This window comes from Maniola hyperantus, chromosome 11, assembly GCF_902806685.2.
Source record: "Maniola hyperantus chromosome 11, iAphHyp1.2, whole genome shotgun sequence".
NCBI lineage: Eukaryota > Metazoa > Arthropoda > Insecta > Lepidoptera > Nymphalidae > Maniola > Maniola hyperantus.
The window spans coordinates 5777764-5798820 of record NC_048546.1 but is presented as its reverse complement, the minus strand read 5'-3'; the positions used below and the strand labels follow the sequence as shown (position 1 = coordinate 5798820).

General features: G+C 36.3%; 1 protein-coding gene across 2 annotated transcripts in view; it reads left to right on the top strand.

Moving 5' to 3' along the window:
* Positions 1-1406: 1406 nt before the first annotated feature.
* Positions 1407-21057, top strand: part of LOC117986327 (trace amine-associated receptor 6) — a 55495-nt gene continuing 35844 nt past the window's right edge. For both annotated transcript variants that reach the window (XM_034973156.2, XM_069501841.1), the window contains exon 1: positions 1407-1675. The gene's annotated coding sequence lies outside the window, so the exon portion shown is untranslated. The remainder of the gene's footprint in view (positions 1676-21057) is intronic.

Sequence of the window (21057 nt, the reverse complement as noted above, 5' to 3'; positions counted from 1 at the left end):
ATGATGATGATGATGATGATGAAAAGTTTCTTTGCGTATTGTCCCCAACACAGGGAGGAACGATCGACTATGAAGTTGAACCTGACTAACACCCTTAAACTTTTAAACTTTAAGGGCGTCTGGCAGAGGGTCGGCACGACACTAAGCATCTGGCAATAAATGACGTGATTTCTAATACTATTCCGAAGAAAATATAAAAAAAATAGACTTTATACTTTGACATAATTTTTTTATTACCTGTTATCTCCCAAGGCCACCATGATCCAAACTTCGTATTTATACCTCATGATAACAATCTTGTTAATTCTAATAACATGTACTTATTCGTTAAAAGTCTGTATGTCTGTCTATTCTTTATTGCTTAGTGGTTTATATGTGTAATATCCCGACATTCCTCGACATGATTTCTCTGTAGCGGTCACCAGGCTTAAAAAGCTTTTGGTAAAGGAAAACTCATTATTTAAAAAAATACGTCTTTTTGTCCCTTTTTTGATGCTCCTTTACTTATTGTAAGTGTTGAAGATCAAGGGGAATCTCCCTTTTGATCTTTGCGTTAAAAAGTGGGCATTTTAATATAATTGTTTTTACAGAAGCTTTGTGTAGCGAAGGCTTGGCCTTGATACAAGAGCTATTCGAAGTCTGAACGATACAAAATAAGAGTAGGTCGTTTCCATTTTTTTTTCTAAGATTATATAAATTCCAACCCATCGCAAGCCAACATCGTGTACGGGTCTCACATCGAGTACGGGTCTCCTCTCAGAATAACAAAGGTTTAGGCCGTAGCCTGCTACGCTGGCCCAGTGCGGATTGACAGACTTCACACACCATTGAGAACATTATGAAGAACTCTCAGGCATGCAAGTTGCCTCACGATGTTTTCCTTCGCCGTTAAAGCAAGTGATATTTTAATTGCTTAAAACGCACATTACTCCAAAAACTTAGAGATGCGTGCCCAGGATCGAACCCCCGACCTCTGACTGAGGCGGACGTCTTAACCTCAGCTTGTGTTTTATTTTATTACAATCAAGCGTAGTACCTACTTACTCAAGGAGAGCTCAATTGCCATTAATTTTTCGTAGACAAATGTATATTTTTCGAAGTAAGTACGTCTGTAGCGTAGCTGTCGTAAAAAATAACCACATCAAAAACTTTTCCGCAACTATGAAAATATTTTCTATTAAAAACTACAGAAAGCTTATAAATTTTTATTAATCTCAATGCATTTTGCAGCGTCATAGAATATTGATTTCAAAATCAACGATTTGCGGAGGTTTACTAACTCGGATTTTAACTCCATAAACTTTTGTTAGGAAGAGAACTACTTAAACGCTTAAATGTTTTCATAATTTTCAGCGCATCCCTTGAGGAACATGAAATATTTTATCAAGTTCCAACTTAGACTTCAGTCGTGTCCTATCGTCTGTCGAGGATAGACGTGCACGGTGTTCATATTTCAACTAACTCTCAACAGTACGAAAATACTGTGAACATTTCTTCATATATAAGTCACCCAGGTTTAAGGTTTTCAGTGGTTATTGTGTTAATTGCAGTCGATATAAATTTTGCTGGTTCAAAACTTTCTGTGCGGCAGATACCAAATTTTTTTCAGTCAGGATTTCCGAGTGAACTGTACTTACTTTATCACCATGAATGTTGACAGAGTTGACGGATAAGGGTAAGTGTAGGGTGCTTAATTTAATTGAATTTTTGTTTGAAAAATGTCAGCGATTCATCTTCTTGGTTAAAGTTTTAATGGACAACATTTTGGGAGGTCTTAATTGATTACGAGATTACTGTACGAGAAAAAAACAATAAGCTTAAATAGTATTACTTTAAAGCAATATTGAGGTTTTTCTGAATTGTATTTTTATCAAGCTGAGCCAATCCGTCTTCACCTTGGTGAAATCTCTGTTTTTTTAGTGTAGGTATAGTAAAAAATCTACGTACTTATGCAAAATTTCAAGTGTCATGTGCTGAAGCTGTATGTTGATGTCAGTTAGTCAGTTGGTCCTTTTATATGTATATTATGGACTAGTAAATAACTAATGATAAATACAATGACGCCACGAATTCTCAAACTTTGTTTTGCAACTAAAGTTGTAGTCCTTGAAAAAAATCGGTTACACGATAAGGGACAAAAATAGGTTAGCTGCGTCTCTGTTTATCACATTAGTATCTTTATCTGTGCTCTCTTTTTAGTGTAAATGAGAAAGCAAACTTTCCTTTGTCTAGATTTTTACTCAGTCTACGTCTCAAGTATAATTTTGTATTTATTATAAATGCAGGATTTAACTACGGGCTTGAAAGCTGGGCCCTTCAACTGGGCTGTTCAGTTTTGTTTACATTAATATTATATAATTTTAGTACAAAAAGGCGTGAAAAGGGTCACCTCGTTTTAAAGCATTCTTTTATGAAAGGTTCTCGTCTGGTATTATAACATTTTCAGTACAGCTTTACAGAATTTCCATTTAAGCTGGCTTGTGCCTACTCGTGTCTCTCTTATATGAAAAAAACCGGGCAAATGCAAGATGTTCTTCAAGTTCTTGTACAATCAGAACTACGTAAAAAGAAAAACTTTTTACATTTAATCAAAAGTCAAAGATGTTTTTGCATTTGATTTTCTTTCTTCGCTATATATTATGAGTAGTTTTCCAATTAGTCGCTAAATTAACTATAATATGAGCTAAATTTCTTGCTCGACTACAGTTTTTGAGATCTAGATACCCTTGAAATTTTCTAATCATTCGTAAGTATGTGCTTTGGGACTATACATTTTTTAACTAATGTTAAGTAAACATAATTTATTTACGAAAAACTGTAAAAAGCGAATTTTTAGGGTTCTAGGGGTTTTAGGGTTTTAGGGTTAGGCTAAAGGAAAAACGGAACCCTTATAGGATCACTTTGTTGTCTGTCTGTCTGTCAAGAAACCTACAGGGTACTTACCGCTGACCTAGAATCATGAAATTTGACATGTAGGTAGGTCTTATAGCTGAAATTCGGGGAAAAATCTGAAAACCGTGAATTTGTGGTTATATCACACAAAATAAATAAATTGTAGTCTCATAACTAAATTAGGATTTTCAATTTTCAAAGTAAGATAACTATATCAAGTGGAGTATCATATAAAAGGTCTTTATCTGTGCATGCTAAAACAGATTTTTATTTATTTTTATGCATCATAGTTTTGGAGTTATCGTGCAAAATGTCGAAAAAAAACGACTGTAGTACGGAACCCTCATTGCGCGAGCCTGACTCGCACTTGGCCGGTTTTTTTTAAATAATCGGCCAATAGGTAGGCCTATTGGACGAGATCTGTCCCGACTTACTCTAGTAAAAATATTGCACAAAAAATTACCGTGCTAAATTTTATCTTGGAAGCTTTATTTTTTCATATTCTCAGTAAGTAATTCAGTTCTTATTAGGTGCGGGGATGTTAATTTTTAGCGCTTATAGTTACAAGTTCATGATTGAAAAAAGGACATCAACTGAAAATAGAAGAACTAGTATATGCCCGCGACTTCGTCCTTTTGTTGGAATTTCTAAAAACCCTATCTCAGATAGGGTAGGAAAAACCTACATGCAAAATTTCAAATTTCTAGACCCAGCGGTTTGAGCTGTAGGTACTAGGTACCTACTAGGCCTTTCAGCCCGATCCGTCCAGTGTTTAGTTTGAGCTGTGCGTCGATATATCAGTCAGTCAGTCAGCTTTTCCTTTTATATATTTAGATATAAGAAAGCTTTTGACCGAACGAGTACAATATTCATTTACGAATCAATTCAATAGCTATAACAAAACAGAATACTAGTAATATCAGCCAATTTTCAGCTTCGTTACTTTCACAATCCCGTGTTATATTTCTCCTCTTGGCGTATAATTGGTTTAACTTTTCTTTGGCTCATGGCACTTTAGTTGAAAGGTTCGGTAAAGTGATTTATATCTGTAATAATGACGAAACGAAAATATAATATCATCTAGGCTTCTATGGATATAGGCTTTTACATAGGGCTTTTAAAGATAGTAGTTATTGGTTGTAATAATGTTATTTTGTTCCTGGAAAAGCTTTTTATTACAACTGTCCTTTTTTATTCATTTGTTTTTGTTCTGTTATTTATTAGTTTAATTAATCTGATAAGCCATTTCAGCCCTAATAGACCAAGAGTCGGTGCGTGCCAGACCTTCGTTATTTTATAAAAGCTGAAAGTTTCTCTGCGTATTGTCAAACTTAATGTAGTGTGTATGATTGAGTGTCGAAAATACGAAGAGGAAAGTTGTTTAGATAAATGTATTTATGTCTTGTGTTTAGTATTAAAACTTTAATATCGTCTTAAAGTTTATCTATCTACTTAATAATCAAATTCTAACTGTCGGACAACACACAGCTTAAACTGATAGGTCTAGATGCAGTAGAGATCTAATTTTGGACAAGAGATACTTAGGTATATCACGTAGAGGAATTATATTTGAAAATTGGATGTTAAATAGAGGATGAGAATTTGTATGGAACTTTGTCATTTTTGAAGTTAGAAATGGTGTAACGAGCGTTGACACATTTGCCCCGTATTATATCAGGGAGACGCAACAAAACCGGGAGCCGCAACAAAACCGGGAGCCGCAGCAGAAATGGCTGAAACCGGTAACCAACGTAAGTAGGTACGGTACACATCTCTCATCGAAGAGTAAAGTAATTCGGTAAGATAAGGCTTATGGTTCTCGAGATTCAGCCCGCTGACAGACAAACGGACGGCCAGCTGAGTGTTAGTAATAGGATACCGTTGGCACCATTAGGGCGGCACTGAACTCTAAAATTTAGAAATGTGGATATTGGTGTTAATACTATTGTTTACAAATAAAGTCAGTTGTAACAGTTTTTGGAAATTCATTCCCTAAGGACATAAAATAAGGAACGAATTTGAGAAAAGTAAGATATTTTCCTGAAATGTTGCCGATGGGAAATCCCATCGGGCACACAGCTATATTATAGCTAGCTAGCATTGTAGATAATTCGGAAAATGTATGAATTATATATGAAAATGAGAACTATCCGTCCGTGGTTGTATATTTATGAGTCGGGTTTACCATTTCGAGTCTAGCACGATTGAAAACAAAGAAAATTGTGGATACACGCAGGCACATTCATTAATTGAAATTGTTTATGCTTATTTTAGCTTATCAGTTAATTCAGCATCATGATAGACGTCCACTACTGGACATAGGTCCCTTGACTTCCACACACCACGGTCTTGCGCCGCGCCGCTTGATTCCAGCGGGTCCCTGCGACTCGGTTAATGTCGTCCGTCCACCTCGTGGGGGGTCTTCCAACGCTGCTCTTTCCGGTGTGAGGTCGCCATTCTAGCCCCTTTAACTCATTAACTTCCATCAAAAGCAGGTTAAAGTTACGTTACGGGTACGATTAAACTTTGAGCGTCTATAAAAGAAAAATAACACAAGTCAGGATTTGTTAACTTTGGATCAAAAGGAGATCATTCTAGCTCCATCCATTTTTGACCAGCACTTACAGAACAGGCCCAAAAATAATGATCTCCTTTATGCTGACTTGTGCAACCCACTCTATTAGGGTTCCGAATCTCCATAGAAAAAATAAACCCTTATAGGATCACTTCGTTGTCTGTCTTTCTGTCTGTCTGTCTGTCTGTTTGTCTGTCTGTTTTTTCATGATTCTAGGTCAATGGGAAGTACCCTATAGGTTTTCTTGACTGACATGACAGATGGACAGACAGACAGACAAACCGATAGACAGACAGATAGACAGACAGAAAGACAGACAACGAAATTATCCTATAAGGGTTCCTTTTTGCTTTTGAGGTACGGAACCCTTATTATTGTGTGATTCCCTGTACGGTAGTAGGTACGGATCCCTTCATGTACGAGTTCGACTCGAACTTGACCGGTTTTTTTACGTAACGTAACTTTAACCGCCAGTCATGCAACTGGACCTATATATAATTGCGTGTTCTAAGAAGAATATTACAACCCACACGTATGTATAATGCGTAAAACATTATCTTCCCACAGAAAATGTTAGCTGCCATTATTTTTCAAGATATATTAACTTGGCAAATAAAATGTTCTCCGCAACGCTTGAGATAATCGCTTGGGAATTTTATTCGGCATACCAGCAAACTTCACGCCCTTAATCTGTATTGAAGAAGAACAATATAAAAGCATTATCTTGAGAATTTTGTACACACATACATCGTGCTTTATTCCAGTAACTTCTGGCCTCACAGCCGGTAGGTACCTACCTAATGTAATTTATGTAAGGTGTAAATTGTAACCTACTAGCTCATGCCCGCGACTTCGTACGCGTGGATTTAGGTTTTTAAAAATCCCGTGGGAACTCTTTGACTTTCCGGGATAAAAAGTAGCCTATGTCCCTTTCGTCTTAAACTATACCCATGCAAAAAATTACGTCGATCCGTTGCTCCGTTGCGACGTGATTGAAGGACAAACCAAAAAACCAACAAACAAACACATTTTCACATTTATAATAGGGGTAGTGATACATATGATTTTGTACAATTCTTATCTCTTTAAAATAGTAGGTAGGTGCACATATCTTCTAGAAAACACACAAAGATTGCGACGAAGATTTGTCTGGTGTTGTGTATTGGTGGTGTTTTGTTTGCTTTTTCTACTAATTTCATAGTGGGAGGGTGGGTGTTGCATATCGCATGCACGTTGTGTCTGTTTTGGCGAATTAAGCTTGTGGTTCCATCTTTCATTTGTTTCCTTGTATTTTGGTCAATTTATACATATTACAACGTCATTTTAAAATACTGTTATTTAAAGGATTATAATATTATGCCTAGAAATCTTGTACTTGTCACAAAGTATTTCCTAGATTTAATTAATATGCTGGCAACTGTACTTTGTGTAGTAAGTAGTGTAAGTGTGGTAAAGCTGTTACTTTTACCCCAGAGAGCAAAATCATGTCCACATGATTTAATTTTCCTACCGCTTACAGTGGTTGAATAAAAATGAATTACACAGACCTTATTATGGAAATGTTCATTTGCGGTGTGATTTAAATGTAACAAATTTACATTTGGGACTGTTAAAAGTAAATAGAGTCAAGCGGTTCATGAAATGTCGCTGGTAAATGAGAATAATTTACGAAGCATAAAACAATTATTGTGTTCGTTTGCTGTAATTGTGAAGGACATGCCTATTTTGCCAAACTAAAATAACAGTAGGTCTATAGGTATTTTTCTGCCCTTGATACTTACGCTCTAAAATTTGGAATTCAAAATTAAATTCGGAATTCAAAATTCTATTGATAAAACTGACCAATCAATCCAAGACATACAATGAACCAGTCGAATCTGTATGATGCAACATGCAGCATGCGAAATGCACCGCCCGCCCTCCCACTGCTAACCATGCAGGAAAAGCAGCCACTCGGCAAGCAATACGCACCACCACCACGCAGCACCACACAAATCCCAAAACACACTCGACGCACGTTTCGCCCCGACACCGGAGCATCCTCAGGAGATGTAGACCTTACAATATACAATTGCCAAATTGCATTTTGCAATTGTGCATTGTAATGGACTTCCTCAAAGTAACGCCTGCTTCTATACAACAATCCAAGACAAATACATCAATATAGTAGGTGCATAGAGATTCTTGTACTTCAAATAGTAATTTATCTCAGTCAACTATTAATGTACAGTGGCATAGATCCAAACTATTGCATAGATTGAACTAAATCCAGAAAGCAGAACTTTGTCATCGGAACATGCATTAACTAGTATCGTGGTAGACGCCTTAGTTAAACGGTAAATAGCAAATTAAATATTAAATCGAGGAAATAGATGACATCCATAAACAAAAACGAAAATAACTTTCTATAATATTTTACCATTATAGTAGAACTAGTACTATAGTAGTAGTATAGTATAGTAGAACTATAGTAGTAAAGCTTTACTGCAACAAAACACACAGACATACTTTTACATAATTTACAAGAAATAAAATAGGGTACAAAGGCATTCTTATCACTACATGTGATCTTTTAATAGGCAACCCAAATATTATGGTCTGGTTCAATTAAATTGACATAAAAGCAATTTAATTTATTGCACAGAAAATTGTTTTATTTTTACAGTTTACACGGTCATTAGGTACCATTGAAGCGTCAAGATTCAGGAATTGGAACTTCATATTCAACAAATCTAAATATACCTATAAAGGAAAGCTGACTGACTGACTGACTAATCTATCAACGCATAGCTCAAACTACTACAAAAATTTCGCATGCAGTTAGTTATTCTGACGTAGACATTCGTAAAGAAAGGATTTTTGAAAATTCATTAAAGGGGTAAAATAGGGATTTGAAATCCGTGTAGTCCACGCGAACGAGGTCTTGGGAATAAGCTATTAGTTATTATTATTGCCGCTAATATAATAATTCATTAACATAATAAATGGCTGTGGTCTGAAAAATAAAACCTGTGTTTAACTATATTCTCTCTATAAAAAAGCGCGAAGAATGCACTAAATATTTTATTCAAACATTTTCATATTTGAAAAATTCCCTACAACACTACAGCCCCGTTGAAGGAATTCTGTTGATTTCATATTCGTATTTCTATACGTATGCGACATACCTAAATAAAATAAAAATATGGACCGTTTGCTTCGTCGAGTGTGTTAAAGTTTGTTCCTGAATAATTATGCATTTGATAGTGAAATTGTGAATGTTGAAGGCTTTTGAGTTAGTTTTTGAATTCCCTCGTACAGTGGTGATTGCTGTGTGGTCTTATAAGTTGGAGGTCATAGATTACCAGAAGACGCCATTTTAATTTTCTAAATTTCTAAATTGACTCTGATTTGGTCTGCAGGGAGGCATCGGCCGTGGTCAAAGTTGCCATCCTATACCTATCGTTCTGGCACGATACCACGTTTCTTTACCCATACCTCTAATTGGTATCTTACCGACTAAGGGTATGAATTAAATAATAACTGAAGATCCCTCGGTCGGGCCAGCCGCTTTCTTCCTTTCTTCTTAAGTCTCTCTATCATCATCATCTAGCAAAAAATTATTGACCCAAACAGATTTTTCTAAAAACATTTCATTCTTAACAATTCTTAACAAGTCAACAGGTTACATATTCAAAGTAAACAGTAATCAACTTTCTATTGAGAAAAATAGTAAATCCTACAAATATTTATAGTCCTGTCCTTAGAAATATTATTTTCATAAATATAACTGAATCTCGAATCATAAGCTAAATATTTTTGTAGTGCATGATTTACGATCTGTGATGTTTCTGCGGAGGGTGGGATAGCGTTCCAACAATATTTTCTTCTAAAATAATACTTATTCTACTTATTCATAAAAAGAAAAGGATTTCGCTTAGTCTACTTAGTTTCGATTTTGTGAATAAGAATGTCTCCTTGATATTGGGTTTTGTAGCATAATAGACATTATTCAAGAATTCCCACTAACAGTGAAACTAAAGTTGCTCAAATGTTGGGTATTTCTCTGAGCACTGAGGGAATAAATCCGTAGGTGATCCAAAGTGACCGATATAGCTTAAAGAGTTAGCAAGCTAAAGGGGCAGTGGCCAGGCTAGACTAATCTATCAACGCACAGCTCAAACTACTGGACGGATCATTCTGGGCATGTAGATAGCTGTTATATGACATAGACATCCGCTAAGAAAGGATATTCCAAAACTCAACCCCTAAGGGGGTAAAATAGGGGGGTTCGAAATTTGTGTAGTCCACGCAGACGAAGTCAGCAGTATAAGCTAGAATTTTAAAACCGTTAAAAATACGTAGTTATAAAATAAACACTATTTAAATCCAAGCAGCACCCCACGTAAACAAAGAAGTTGTTCCATGAAAATAATAATACGTATGTGACAATTTGTTTTACGAATAAAAATATTATGATGGCTTGACAACTACGCTGAAAGTAATTGCCGAGGGACTTTGTTTGGGATTACAAAAAGTTTTACAGACATGATCTGTGTTCAACAAAAACAATAAAAAAGTCCTCTATTCTTAAAACTTCTGCAGTAAAATATATCCACAACATAAAAGTGATTTTTAATTCGATTTTTATGTTTTGATGACTTTACAATTATTATAGTAAGCAATAATATCATAATTCGTTTTCTTTCTATTAAAGTTATTTTCTATTTGTTTAGACGTTTTGTTTAATTCTTTCATATCTGAATCGCATTATGTTGCGTCGGATTTGCGTGGGTACCTACTGCGAAATAACTGTCTTGTCAGCGTGTCTTTCAGTCACAATTGGTATTATGCGCGACTGATTTAAGCGACCGAGATAGCGGAAGACTGCTCAAGGAACTCCCTTACACGGATCATACGAGCGAGAAAATAGTCATAGCTAGTTGCCTCCTCGTTGACTGTGGAACAAGTGCTTAAACTTTAATTTTAGGTTTAACATATTTTATACGCTCTCACACGAATGAATTAAGCCTCGATAGCTCAACGGTTAAAGGGGCAAAATGAGCAGAAATGATCAAACGCTCAGCCGTTGCACTATTGTCGTGCCTACACTTAGCACAAGCTTTACGGTTAGATGGAGGGGAAAGGGGAATATTAGTCATCGTGATAAACTTGCTAGTAATAGGTATATATTTTTTTTAATGAGCCACATGATTTAATGTATAATTTGCGACGAAATATTTTACATATTTTGTAACAATATGTTGCCTTAAACTAAATTTGACGAATAATTAGTTTGATCTCAGCTCTATTCATGAAGGGTGTATTCTATTATCGTTCTAAGTTGGGGACTTTCATAACAAATCTCAAATGTTTGGGTCAACCCATCAAAATTAGGTTGTCCGAGATAGGATAAAATAGCTAAATATCATGTCCCTAATGCCCCTAATGACGGTATTGCTAAGTAAGATGTTTGAAAGGGTCACATAATATTCAGGGTTTCATAACTTTTGAAGGAAAAACGAAACCGATTTAAGTGACACTTTTAGGGGATGTATTGTGAATAATCCCTTAACTATAATATTATTTGCTTGTTACGTTTATACTGTGAAATCTCAAGTTTCTAGTTTCAGTAGTTTTAGCTTCTTTAATGTACTAGCACTAGTAGATAGGTACCTATAGTACGCGACAGGTTGAAATGGCAATTGGGGAGGAAACGCCCCGCATACCCGCACAGCTCTCGCGTTAACCCGGTTAACGGGGCGAGCGCCGGTGACGTGCGGGTGTGCGGGGCTTCCCCCCGCCTAATACCCCGATTGACATCTCGACCTGTCGCGTACTATATAAACTGATAGTATTTTTGGACCGTAAAGAGACAATGACAGTAGATAACTACCAATCAGTAGAAACTAAAAGAAAAGAAGTCAATTCCTCAACAAAAACCGGCCAAGTGCGAATCAGACTCCGGGGGTTCCGTACTACAATCGTATTTTATCGACATTTTGCACGATAATTAAAAACTGTGATGCATAAAAATAAATAAAAATCTGTTTTAGAATGTATAGGTGAAGACCTTTCATATGATACCCCACTTGATATAGTCACTCACTTCGAAAGTTGAAAATACTAATTATTAGTTCATGACCACAATTTAATTTTTTTGTGTGATCTAACACTAAATTCACGGTTTTCAGATTTTTCCCTAAATGTCAGCTATAAGATCTACGGGAAGTACCCTGTAGGTTTCTTGACAGACAGACAGACAGACAATAAAGTGATCCTATGAGGGTTCCGTTTTTCCTTTTGAGGTACGGAACCCTAAAAAATTAGTTATAGTAACAACTTGACCATATTATAGCAAAGTAATTAAAATAGGTACCAATAGATACCTCTGTGATTGTAGGACCAGTCGTTATGGTTCCGTCGGCACCCTCGGATACGGAACCCTAAAAATTCAATTAAAGCAAATCTAGCGACAAACTTACAAAGTGCCGATGTTTCAATTTTACGTAGGTAAATTTATATTTTGACTAGCTGATGCCCGCGACTTCGTCCGCGTGGATTTAGGTTTTTAAAAACCCCGTGGGAACTCTTTGATTTTCCGCGATAAAAAGAAGGCTATGTTATTCTCTGTCCTTTCAATTATCCCAAAAATCAAGTCGGTTAGTTGCTTAGTTAGGACGTGAAGGAAGGCCAAACAAACAAACACACTTTCGTATTTACAGAATATAAAAGTATAGATTTTTTTTTAATTAATCTAGTAGGTAAGTGTCTTTAGTCAACCATTACCGAGCAAGTATTACCGATCTATTATTTTAATTTGCATTTTTAATCGCAAATCGGGGAAAAATAAAAGCGAGAGCACGAAAGGCGTGAAGAATGTTTACGCCAGACACTGTTCTTCAAGGTTTACAAATAAAACCCACATTACTTATTTTCATAACGACAACAGACTTTGTAAGAGTAGATAAAAATTGAGTTACTTAAAGAAAATCCAGTGACAAACTAACCAAACTACGTTTCAATTTTACATAAGTACTATCTTATAAAATAAACTAATATTACTATTTTTTTTGAATTAATCAAGTATTCAACCCTAAGTATAAATATAAAGAACAAAATAAATTGCAAAGAAAAGCCAAGGAATGTACAAACGAAAGGCGTTTCTTTGTAGCACCCGCAAAGTAATCGAGAGATTCTCACGAAACAAGGGTTTCTAAAAATAAAAGCGAGAGCAGTGAAGGCATGAAGGCGTGAAGAACGTTTACGTCAGACACCGTTCTTCAAGGTTACAAATAAAAACCAATAACATTTTTATTTTCATAGCGACAACTTACTTTGGAAGTGTTTAAAAGTCGTACTGGATAAAAACCTTTTTCTATTTTATTTTATTAGAACCACCAACACGTATAAATATTTTACATAATTTAAGTCTTAGGTGACATATAATTTCATTTACAGAAACCTCGGTGCGCGAGCCTGACTCGCACTTGGCCGGTTTTTTTCATAACACTAATATGTGATCTGCTGCTTTATAATCTTACTCATTGAAGCAAACCACAACTTACAGTATTATTTCCAGAGATATTACATATAGGATAATAAATAGTTCGCCGTCGGTAGGTAATAAATAATTAATTTAGTGCTAACATGCCGCTGCTCTTTGAAACTATAAACGTTGTTAACTGTAGGATTATAACGAAATTGGTTAAAGCTCAGTGATCAAAAGGTAAGTTTTTATTAAATTAGTAGGTAGTAACTAGATTTTGTGGAAACCAATTCTAAGGGAAACTAAATAAAATAAATCTACAGATAGGCAAATCTACATAATAGTTTTATTGTAGTTCGATAGAGCCTCGATAGCTCAACCGGTAAAGGAGTGGACTGAAAACCGAAAGGTCGACGGTTCAAACCCCGCCCGTTGCACTATTGTCGTACCTACTTCTAGCACAAGCCTGACGCTTAGTTGGAGAGGAAAGGGGAATATTACCATTTCATTCATCATTCATTCATTCATTTTAACATGATTTCAATCTAAATCTAATTATTATTAAAAAAAAGCCAAAAATAGCCAGAGGTTTAATACCATACCTTCTTGATTCAAATTGGGGCCGCTTACTTAATTATCGTGATAATTTAAGCAAGGTTCCTTCGATTACCGCTCGGTACGATCTCAATTAAAACCCCGGGCGATGCCATTAGTTTGGAAATATAAAGTGCAGGATTTTTCTATTTTCTTGATCGAAAGGAACCTTTATAATAATCTGCTGAATGTACGTATAAGTCTTGTAACTGGGGTCATATTCATTTAACTAAGAGAATAAAGTATCAGAACTTTGTAGATTAACATAATATCTAGAAAGATCTTTATTGACTTGTCGAGAAAGTGCCGTTACATATTATCAACAGTATACGATTGTTCTTTAATTGTTACTAGACAATGCCCGAGACTTTGTCTGTCTTGATTTAGGGTTTTATCTCTTTGTATGAATAGGAATTCTTTGGTTTTCCAGGATAAAAAAATAACCTATGTTACTCTCCAGGTCTTTAACTATACTATTCCTGTACAAACCACGTCGACCCGTTGCTCCGTTGCAGCGTGATTGAAGACAAACCAGCAAACAAACACTCACATTTATAAACAACTAGATTGATGCTTGTGACTTCGTCCGTGTGGAGATATTTTTTCAAAAATCCCGCGAAACTCTTTCTCCTTTCTCTATCTCCATTCATTACAAATTTCACCCAAATCGGTTGAGTCATTGTGGCGTATAAGAGTAACAAACATCTTTCACATTAGTAAGAAGTACCAAGCACCAAGAATAATTATTAAATTCAAGTAAGCAACTGATTTTATTTGTTCTTCACTCATTTTTATTTATTGTTAATACAAATGCACTGAAGAAATGAATTTTCCAAATTTAGAAATTGGAAAGGGTAAAAACATTCCTATAGCAATGTATTAAGTTGAGTATAAATATACTGGCCCTTTTCCTTTCACTCACTAAGGCAGGTGTCCAATTGTCTTGGACCTTTTAATCCCTGTTTTCCAAAGTACTACTCTTTCACTTTGGTAACCGCAAATTAAGTCTGGTCCTCGGTGTTTTCATTTCGGTATCTCTTTTACGGAATACCCGTAATGAAATTCTTTAGGAAATCGATTACGTGCGGTGGTATCCATTAAATGAACAATGTTATGCAAGAGCCAAGAGACGTTAGTCGTTGAGTTATGGAAATATTATGCCCTCGTTACAGTGTTTTAATGAGTCCATAATTTTCATAGTATATTCTGATTGGAAGGTGGTATGAATACAGGATGTTTCAGGAAAATTAACCATCTAAATTACACAGGCTTTTATTTATGTACCTACAGTAAGATAGGTAGTATTCATAAAACATTATATATAGGTATATATAGGTATTATATATATAGGTATTAGATTAGAATCATAATTAAGATTTAAAAAGGGTGATTGCAGCTTTGTTATTTTTAACCGACTTCAAAAAGGAGGAGGTTCTAAATTCGACTGTATGTTTTTTTTTTTAATTTTTTGAATTGTTTTTAAAATCCTTGCGGAACTGTAGTATGAATCTTAATTTATAGCATAGCAAAATTGGTGATACACAAAAAGATTTTTAATGCACATGACTCGGAATCGCACACAAAGGGTTCCGTGCCATCGCACAAGAAATTCCACTTTTTGTGATTTAACTATAAATTGACGGTTTTCGGATTTTTTACTTTTGCTTATCACTACCTACCCATATTTTAAATGAAAAAGTGTGTTTGTTGGTTTATTGGTTTGTCCTTCAATGATGTCGCAACGGAGCAACGGATCGACGTGATTTTTTGCATGGGTGAGAGTGACATAGGCTACTTGTACTCCCGGAAAATCAAAGGGGAACTCTTTGATTTTCCGGCGTTTTTAAATCCTAAATCCACGCGGACGAAGTCGTGGGCATTCGCTAGTAAGACATAGCTACCTGCCAAATTTTATGATTCTAGGTCAACGGGAAGTACCCTATATAGTTTTTGATTCTGACAGGCACGACAGACAGGTAGACAACGAAGTGATCCTATAAGGGTTCTTTTTTTTCTCTGGTGACATGGATCCCTAAAAATACGTCAGAAAACATTTACCATATTCCACTCTGGTAGAATTATAATGTGACATTTTACAAGCGTAAGCTTTCATCGTGTCGTGTTATTACTGCTGTGCTCTTAAGCAATACAAAAGGTAGAACAGACGGCGCGGCGCCCTTTGCGGTTTAATTCGTGTTCAAGATTAAAGCTATGTTAGTCATACAAATTATGTATAGAATGCCCTTAATTAAGTTAAGTTTCGGGGATGTAATTACTGTGATGAAAATATACCTAGTCCACGCCTTCACGGATTGCTTATCGTAGCGACTAGGGAGAATTACTTATTATTACGCGAAATGAGATTTTAGTAGGTAGGTAGGCATAGGCTATTTTTGCCCCCCCCCCCCCCCCCCCCCCCCGACAGACAGACAGACGGACGGACAGCGGAGGCTTAGTGATAGGGTCCCCAGGGCACCCAGTGGGTACGTAACCCTGAAAAAGACAAAGTCATGGTAAATGCTCAAAAATACAAGTGTTACATACGAGTAGGTTAAATATTTATGAATATGTAGGTCACAGAAGTCCATCTGTTCCGCATCTTTAGAGCAGAAGTCGACCCATTAGCGGGACCTTGCCTAATGGACTGCGACATTTCTCCGTTTATGTGAGAGGGTCCTTTCGACCTCAATGAATTAGGGACGTTCCCGATATACTTGCGATCTTCGAGAGGGTTAACTCCTTTGAAGGAGAAATTATGGTGATGCTGTTAATGGATTGTACGAAGGTACACCTTTGAACGAGTAATGTAAAATTGTGTGTGTAAAAGTGATTTGTAAAAACCCGGCCAAGTGCGAGTCAGACTCGCGCATCGAGAGTTCCGTACTACAGTCGTATTTTTTCGACATTTTGCACGGTAAATCAAAAACTATTATGCATAAAAATGAACAAAAACCCCCTTTAATATGATACCCCACTTGATATATTAATCTTACTTTGAAAGTTGGAAATACTAATTATTGTTCATGAACACAATATGTTAATTTTAATTTTGTGATGTAACCACAAATTCACGGTTTTAGGATTTTTGCCCTTACGTTTGCCAACTTTCATGATTTTAGATCAACGGCATAGAGAGCACACCTTATACCAGACAACGGGAAGTACCCTATAGGTTTCTTGACAGACAGACAGACAGACAACAAAGTGAGGGTATAAGGGTTCCGTTTTTCCTTTTGAGGTAGGTACGGAACCCTTAAAAATGTGCATGTTTTTGATTTGCTTTCGAGGCAAGAATGTAGGTATGTTGAGTATCTTTTTGTAATTTAAAAGCTCACTGTAGTATTCTGAGTCTACGTTTATTCTAAATATATAAAAGGAAAACGTGGCTGACTGACTGATTGACTGACTAACTGATCTATCAACGCACAGCTCAAACTACGGTACTGATCGGGCTAAAATTTGGTATGCAGATAGCTATTATGACGTAGGCATCCGCTAAGAAAGGATTTTTGAAAATTCAACCCCTAAGAGGGTGAAATAGGGGTTTGAAATTTGTGTAGTCCACGCGGACGAAGTCGCAAGCATAAGCTAGTTATATACGTAAGCCGCACCGGTCCTACGCAGCCATTTTATGTTAAGTATAGGCTATTTTCACGAATTAAAATCGCAGCAACGACGTGGCAGCGCTGAGACCACCTGAAACGGTGCGGCGCGGCACCCGTAGGCTCATATGCGATTTTAAGTTGACACTAGCTTACGGCCCGGCGCCCGGTGCGACTCCGGTTTTATGTACCTATAGTAAGCCTAGTCACTAACTTAAGCTAACAAAATGTGTTTAAAAAAGTAAAGTTCTCATATTCTCTCAAAACAAGCTCCCGAGCTTTCGAAAACAGAAAATAGAAAAATTACGTTATTATTCTGATAGTGCCAGGTTTTTGTTTCCTGTAGCTTCCGAAATTTCACCTGTGTAACTTTAAAACGCTTTTCCATTTTCCTTTTCTGTACTCGCGCGATATTTCCAATACCGAATTGGAATCCATTGGCTCAATAGACTTTTAACTTAAGCTGGATAGGCATAGGCAGTTTGCTCTTTTAAAATCCTTACCATTTTCAGTCGACTTTTAGAAAAAGGAACAAACATTAAAAGGTAGTTTTTGAACAACTATTTTAGATTTTACTGCAAAAACAAAATGAAAAACAATTAACAAAATAAAGCGTTTTTAGTGCCAATCTTTCTAGTCGTGACGAAGAAATATTACGAAGAAATTACTGATGTCATTAGTTTTTGAACAACTATTTTAGATTTTACTGCAAAAACAAAATGAAAAACAATTAACAAAATAAAGCGTTTTTAGTGCCAATCTTTCTAGTCGTGACGAAGAAATATTACGAAGAAATTACTGATGTCATCTCAACTAAATGATTAATGATAAATTCGGTACGCCATTATTAATACAACAATAAAGCGATCTCAATTTTCATGAAATAAGTTATTTTATATAAAGACGAGACTGAAACAGGATCGTTGATTAATCGCTAAATGGAAGCGTTGTTTACGCTACGACGGGCTGATGTCAACAAACTTTATTTAGATTTACCTATAGAGGCGCCTTCGAGAAAGAGGTTAACTCGAAACTGCGAATCCAAGTCAGCTATGCAGCGTTTCCGAAGCTTCGAGATGTCTTCCCGTCCAAAATTCCTCAGTGCATGTTGCCAGTGACGACAATATATGGATCTTAGACATGATCGCTAACTATGGGCCTTCTAAGAAAGCTCCGAGTTACTCAGCGGGCGATGGAGATAGTTTTAGTTTCTCTGCGTGATCAATTGATTGATCGTATGGCGACCTCGCACCGGAAAGCGCAGTGTTGGAAGACCCCCAGTGGACAGAGTCGCAGGGAGCCGCTGGATTTAGACAAGGCAAGGCAATGGCATGTGGAAGTCACTACAAGAGACCTATATCTAGCGTTTCTAGACGTTTATCGGTTGATAATGTTGAGGAAGGCGGAGGACCGTGTTTGGTGGCGCTCTTGGAAAGGCCTATGTCCAGCAGTGGACGCAAATAGGCTGATGGATTGGATTGGATTGGAATGTTAATGATGATACAGGAGCCTTAGAGATTGTTTTAGTTTCATACCAAGTTAAAGCTTAAAATACATAATAGTACGGCAAAAGTAGAAAGTCGTTCTTTCTGGCTAAGTTTGAAGATTGGGAAGGTACACGAGGAAATCGGAATAGATACGACATAAGATTATCGGCTAAACTTCGCCTTCAACCATCCTCATATCTTATACGCTATCTCTCTGGTGTACACCAGAGAGATGGCAATTACATGAGCGTGCAATATCCTCCTAAATGGTCCCAATCATTATGTTGGTGCAGGATCTACTTTTCTCTGCCTCAGTCATTGCGGTACGCAGTAATGAAATAGTGTGTAGTTATAAATTAGTTAGCATACATCTTTGTTATCATAATGTAGAGGTGATATTTAGGGTTCCGTACCTCAAAAGGAAAAACGGAACCCTTATACGATCACTTTGTTGTCTGTTTGTCTGTCTGTCTGTCAAGAAACCTACAGGGTACTTCCCGTTGACCTAGAATAATGAAATTTGGTAGGTAAGTAGGTCTTATAGCACACATAAGGGGAAAAATCCGAAATTTTTGCGGGACAACTAGCAATAAAACTGTCTGACTCTGCCTTCTGTACATAGACTATACAGTAACCAAAAGACCTTCAAACAGACTATACCGTTAAAGAGAAAAATTCGGACACGACCCAATAAAAAATGCTCCCATTTAAATGGAATTCCGCATAAGCATTCTATTCAACTTCGAAATACCAATGGAGCTTTTAAAATAGGTCGTCCTTTTCAATATCTGAAATATCGGCGGGAAAAGGACTGAATTTGTTAGTGACTTCGTCAGCGGTTAGAAAACTTTTATTAAATACAGTTGACGTGTTTACATCTGATTTCTTAAAGTGTCCAAGTAAAAATGGACGGTGATAGCTTAGTGGTTAGGACGTCTGCCTCTTATTCAGGAAGTCGGGGATTCGATCCGGGCACGCACACATTAACTTTTCGAAGTTATGTGCGTTTTAAAACGCACATACGTTTACGGTGAAGGAAAACATTGTGAGGAAACCTGCATGCCTCCATAATGTTCTCAAATATGTGTGGACCTGACCTTTCTTATTCTGAGAGGTAGCTTTACTTGTATTAATATGTAGAGTCTTTGTCCCGCTCGATTTACTTATAGCGCTGTTCTTGTCAATAGTAAATTATTTATTAGCTTGTATGAAGTGCAGACCTCCTTTTGACGACCTCAGATTAGGTTTTAAAAATCCCGTGAGAACTCTTTGATTTTCCGGGATAAAAAGTAGCCTATTTCACTCTACAGGTCTTAAACTATACCCATACAAAAAATCACGTCGATCCGTTGCTCCGTTGCGACGTGATTGAAGAACAAACAAATAAACAAACACACTTTCGCATTTATAATAGGGATAGTGATGTGCACCCAGCTTAAAATAAGTGAAAAAAGCTTACATCACAGTTTTACGACAGCTTACATTGCAAAAAACTAAAGCGCAAATACCGCATGGCGATAAATGAAACTACTGGAAACTCTCGGGCAATAGAACGCAGTGTGAAGCTCAAACCACCCTCATCGGTTTGTTTAGGTACATGTCTCAACCCTCATTCAATTATTTGTTTCGAGAATTTTATTGGACGAAAAAAACACGAGTGAGTTCGTATTTATTTAGTTTGACAAATATTTATTAGAGTCTATTATGTTTGGCTGTTTAATCGCCAGTTTATTTAAATAATTTGAATCTCTGCATTTTTTTTGTAACTTAAATTACTTGTCTCAGTAAATTGACAGATCAATTATTAAAATCGCCAAGACATATAAAAAAAGACAGACAAAATTAAGACAGGAGTTTTGAAATTCCTACGGGATAGGGAATAAAAAAGGATTTTTATTTTCGCTTTATGACTGAAGAGAGAACTGACCGAATAAAGCTGGGGAGAGTCAGTTAATTGTCTTTAAGTTTAAAGTAGCAGTTGAGTTTTGTAGCAAGAAAATCTTAATTCTTGTCCAAAAGAAAATGGAATTTCCTCAAAGTTGCGGGCATTTGCCAATAATTTATTATTTAATATATTTATCGCGTTACCCAGTTCCATAAATACAGGCTCTAGGTATTGCTTCATGCATACAAATATAAGCAGACCATTTACATCTGGGTCGCATACGTCCTTACTGATTTATTCATAAGCATCAATACAGTATGTAAGGTAGGTACTTATGATTACTACAAAACGCTACTTGATGAAACAGAATTAAATACATACCCATTAACGGCCGAAATTAATAATCAATCCTTTAACTTTAACTGCAATTTGTCTATAAGTGACTTAGCAAATAGTTATTTATTAAAAATCTGTTAAGAGCGAGTCAGACACACACGAAGGGTTCCGTACCATCCTACAAGATCGACTACAGACCTACACTATACCTACTACTA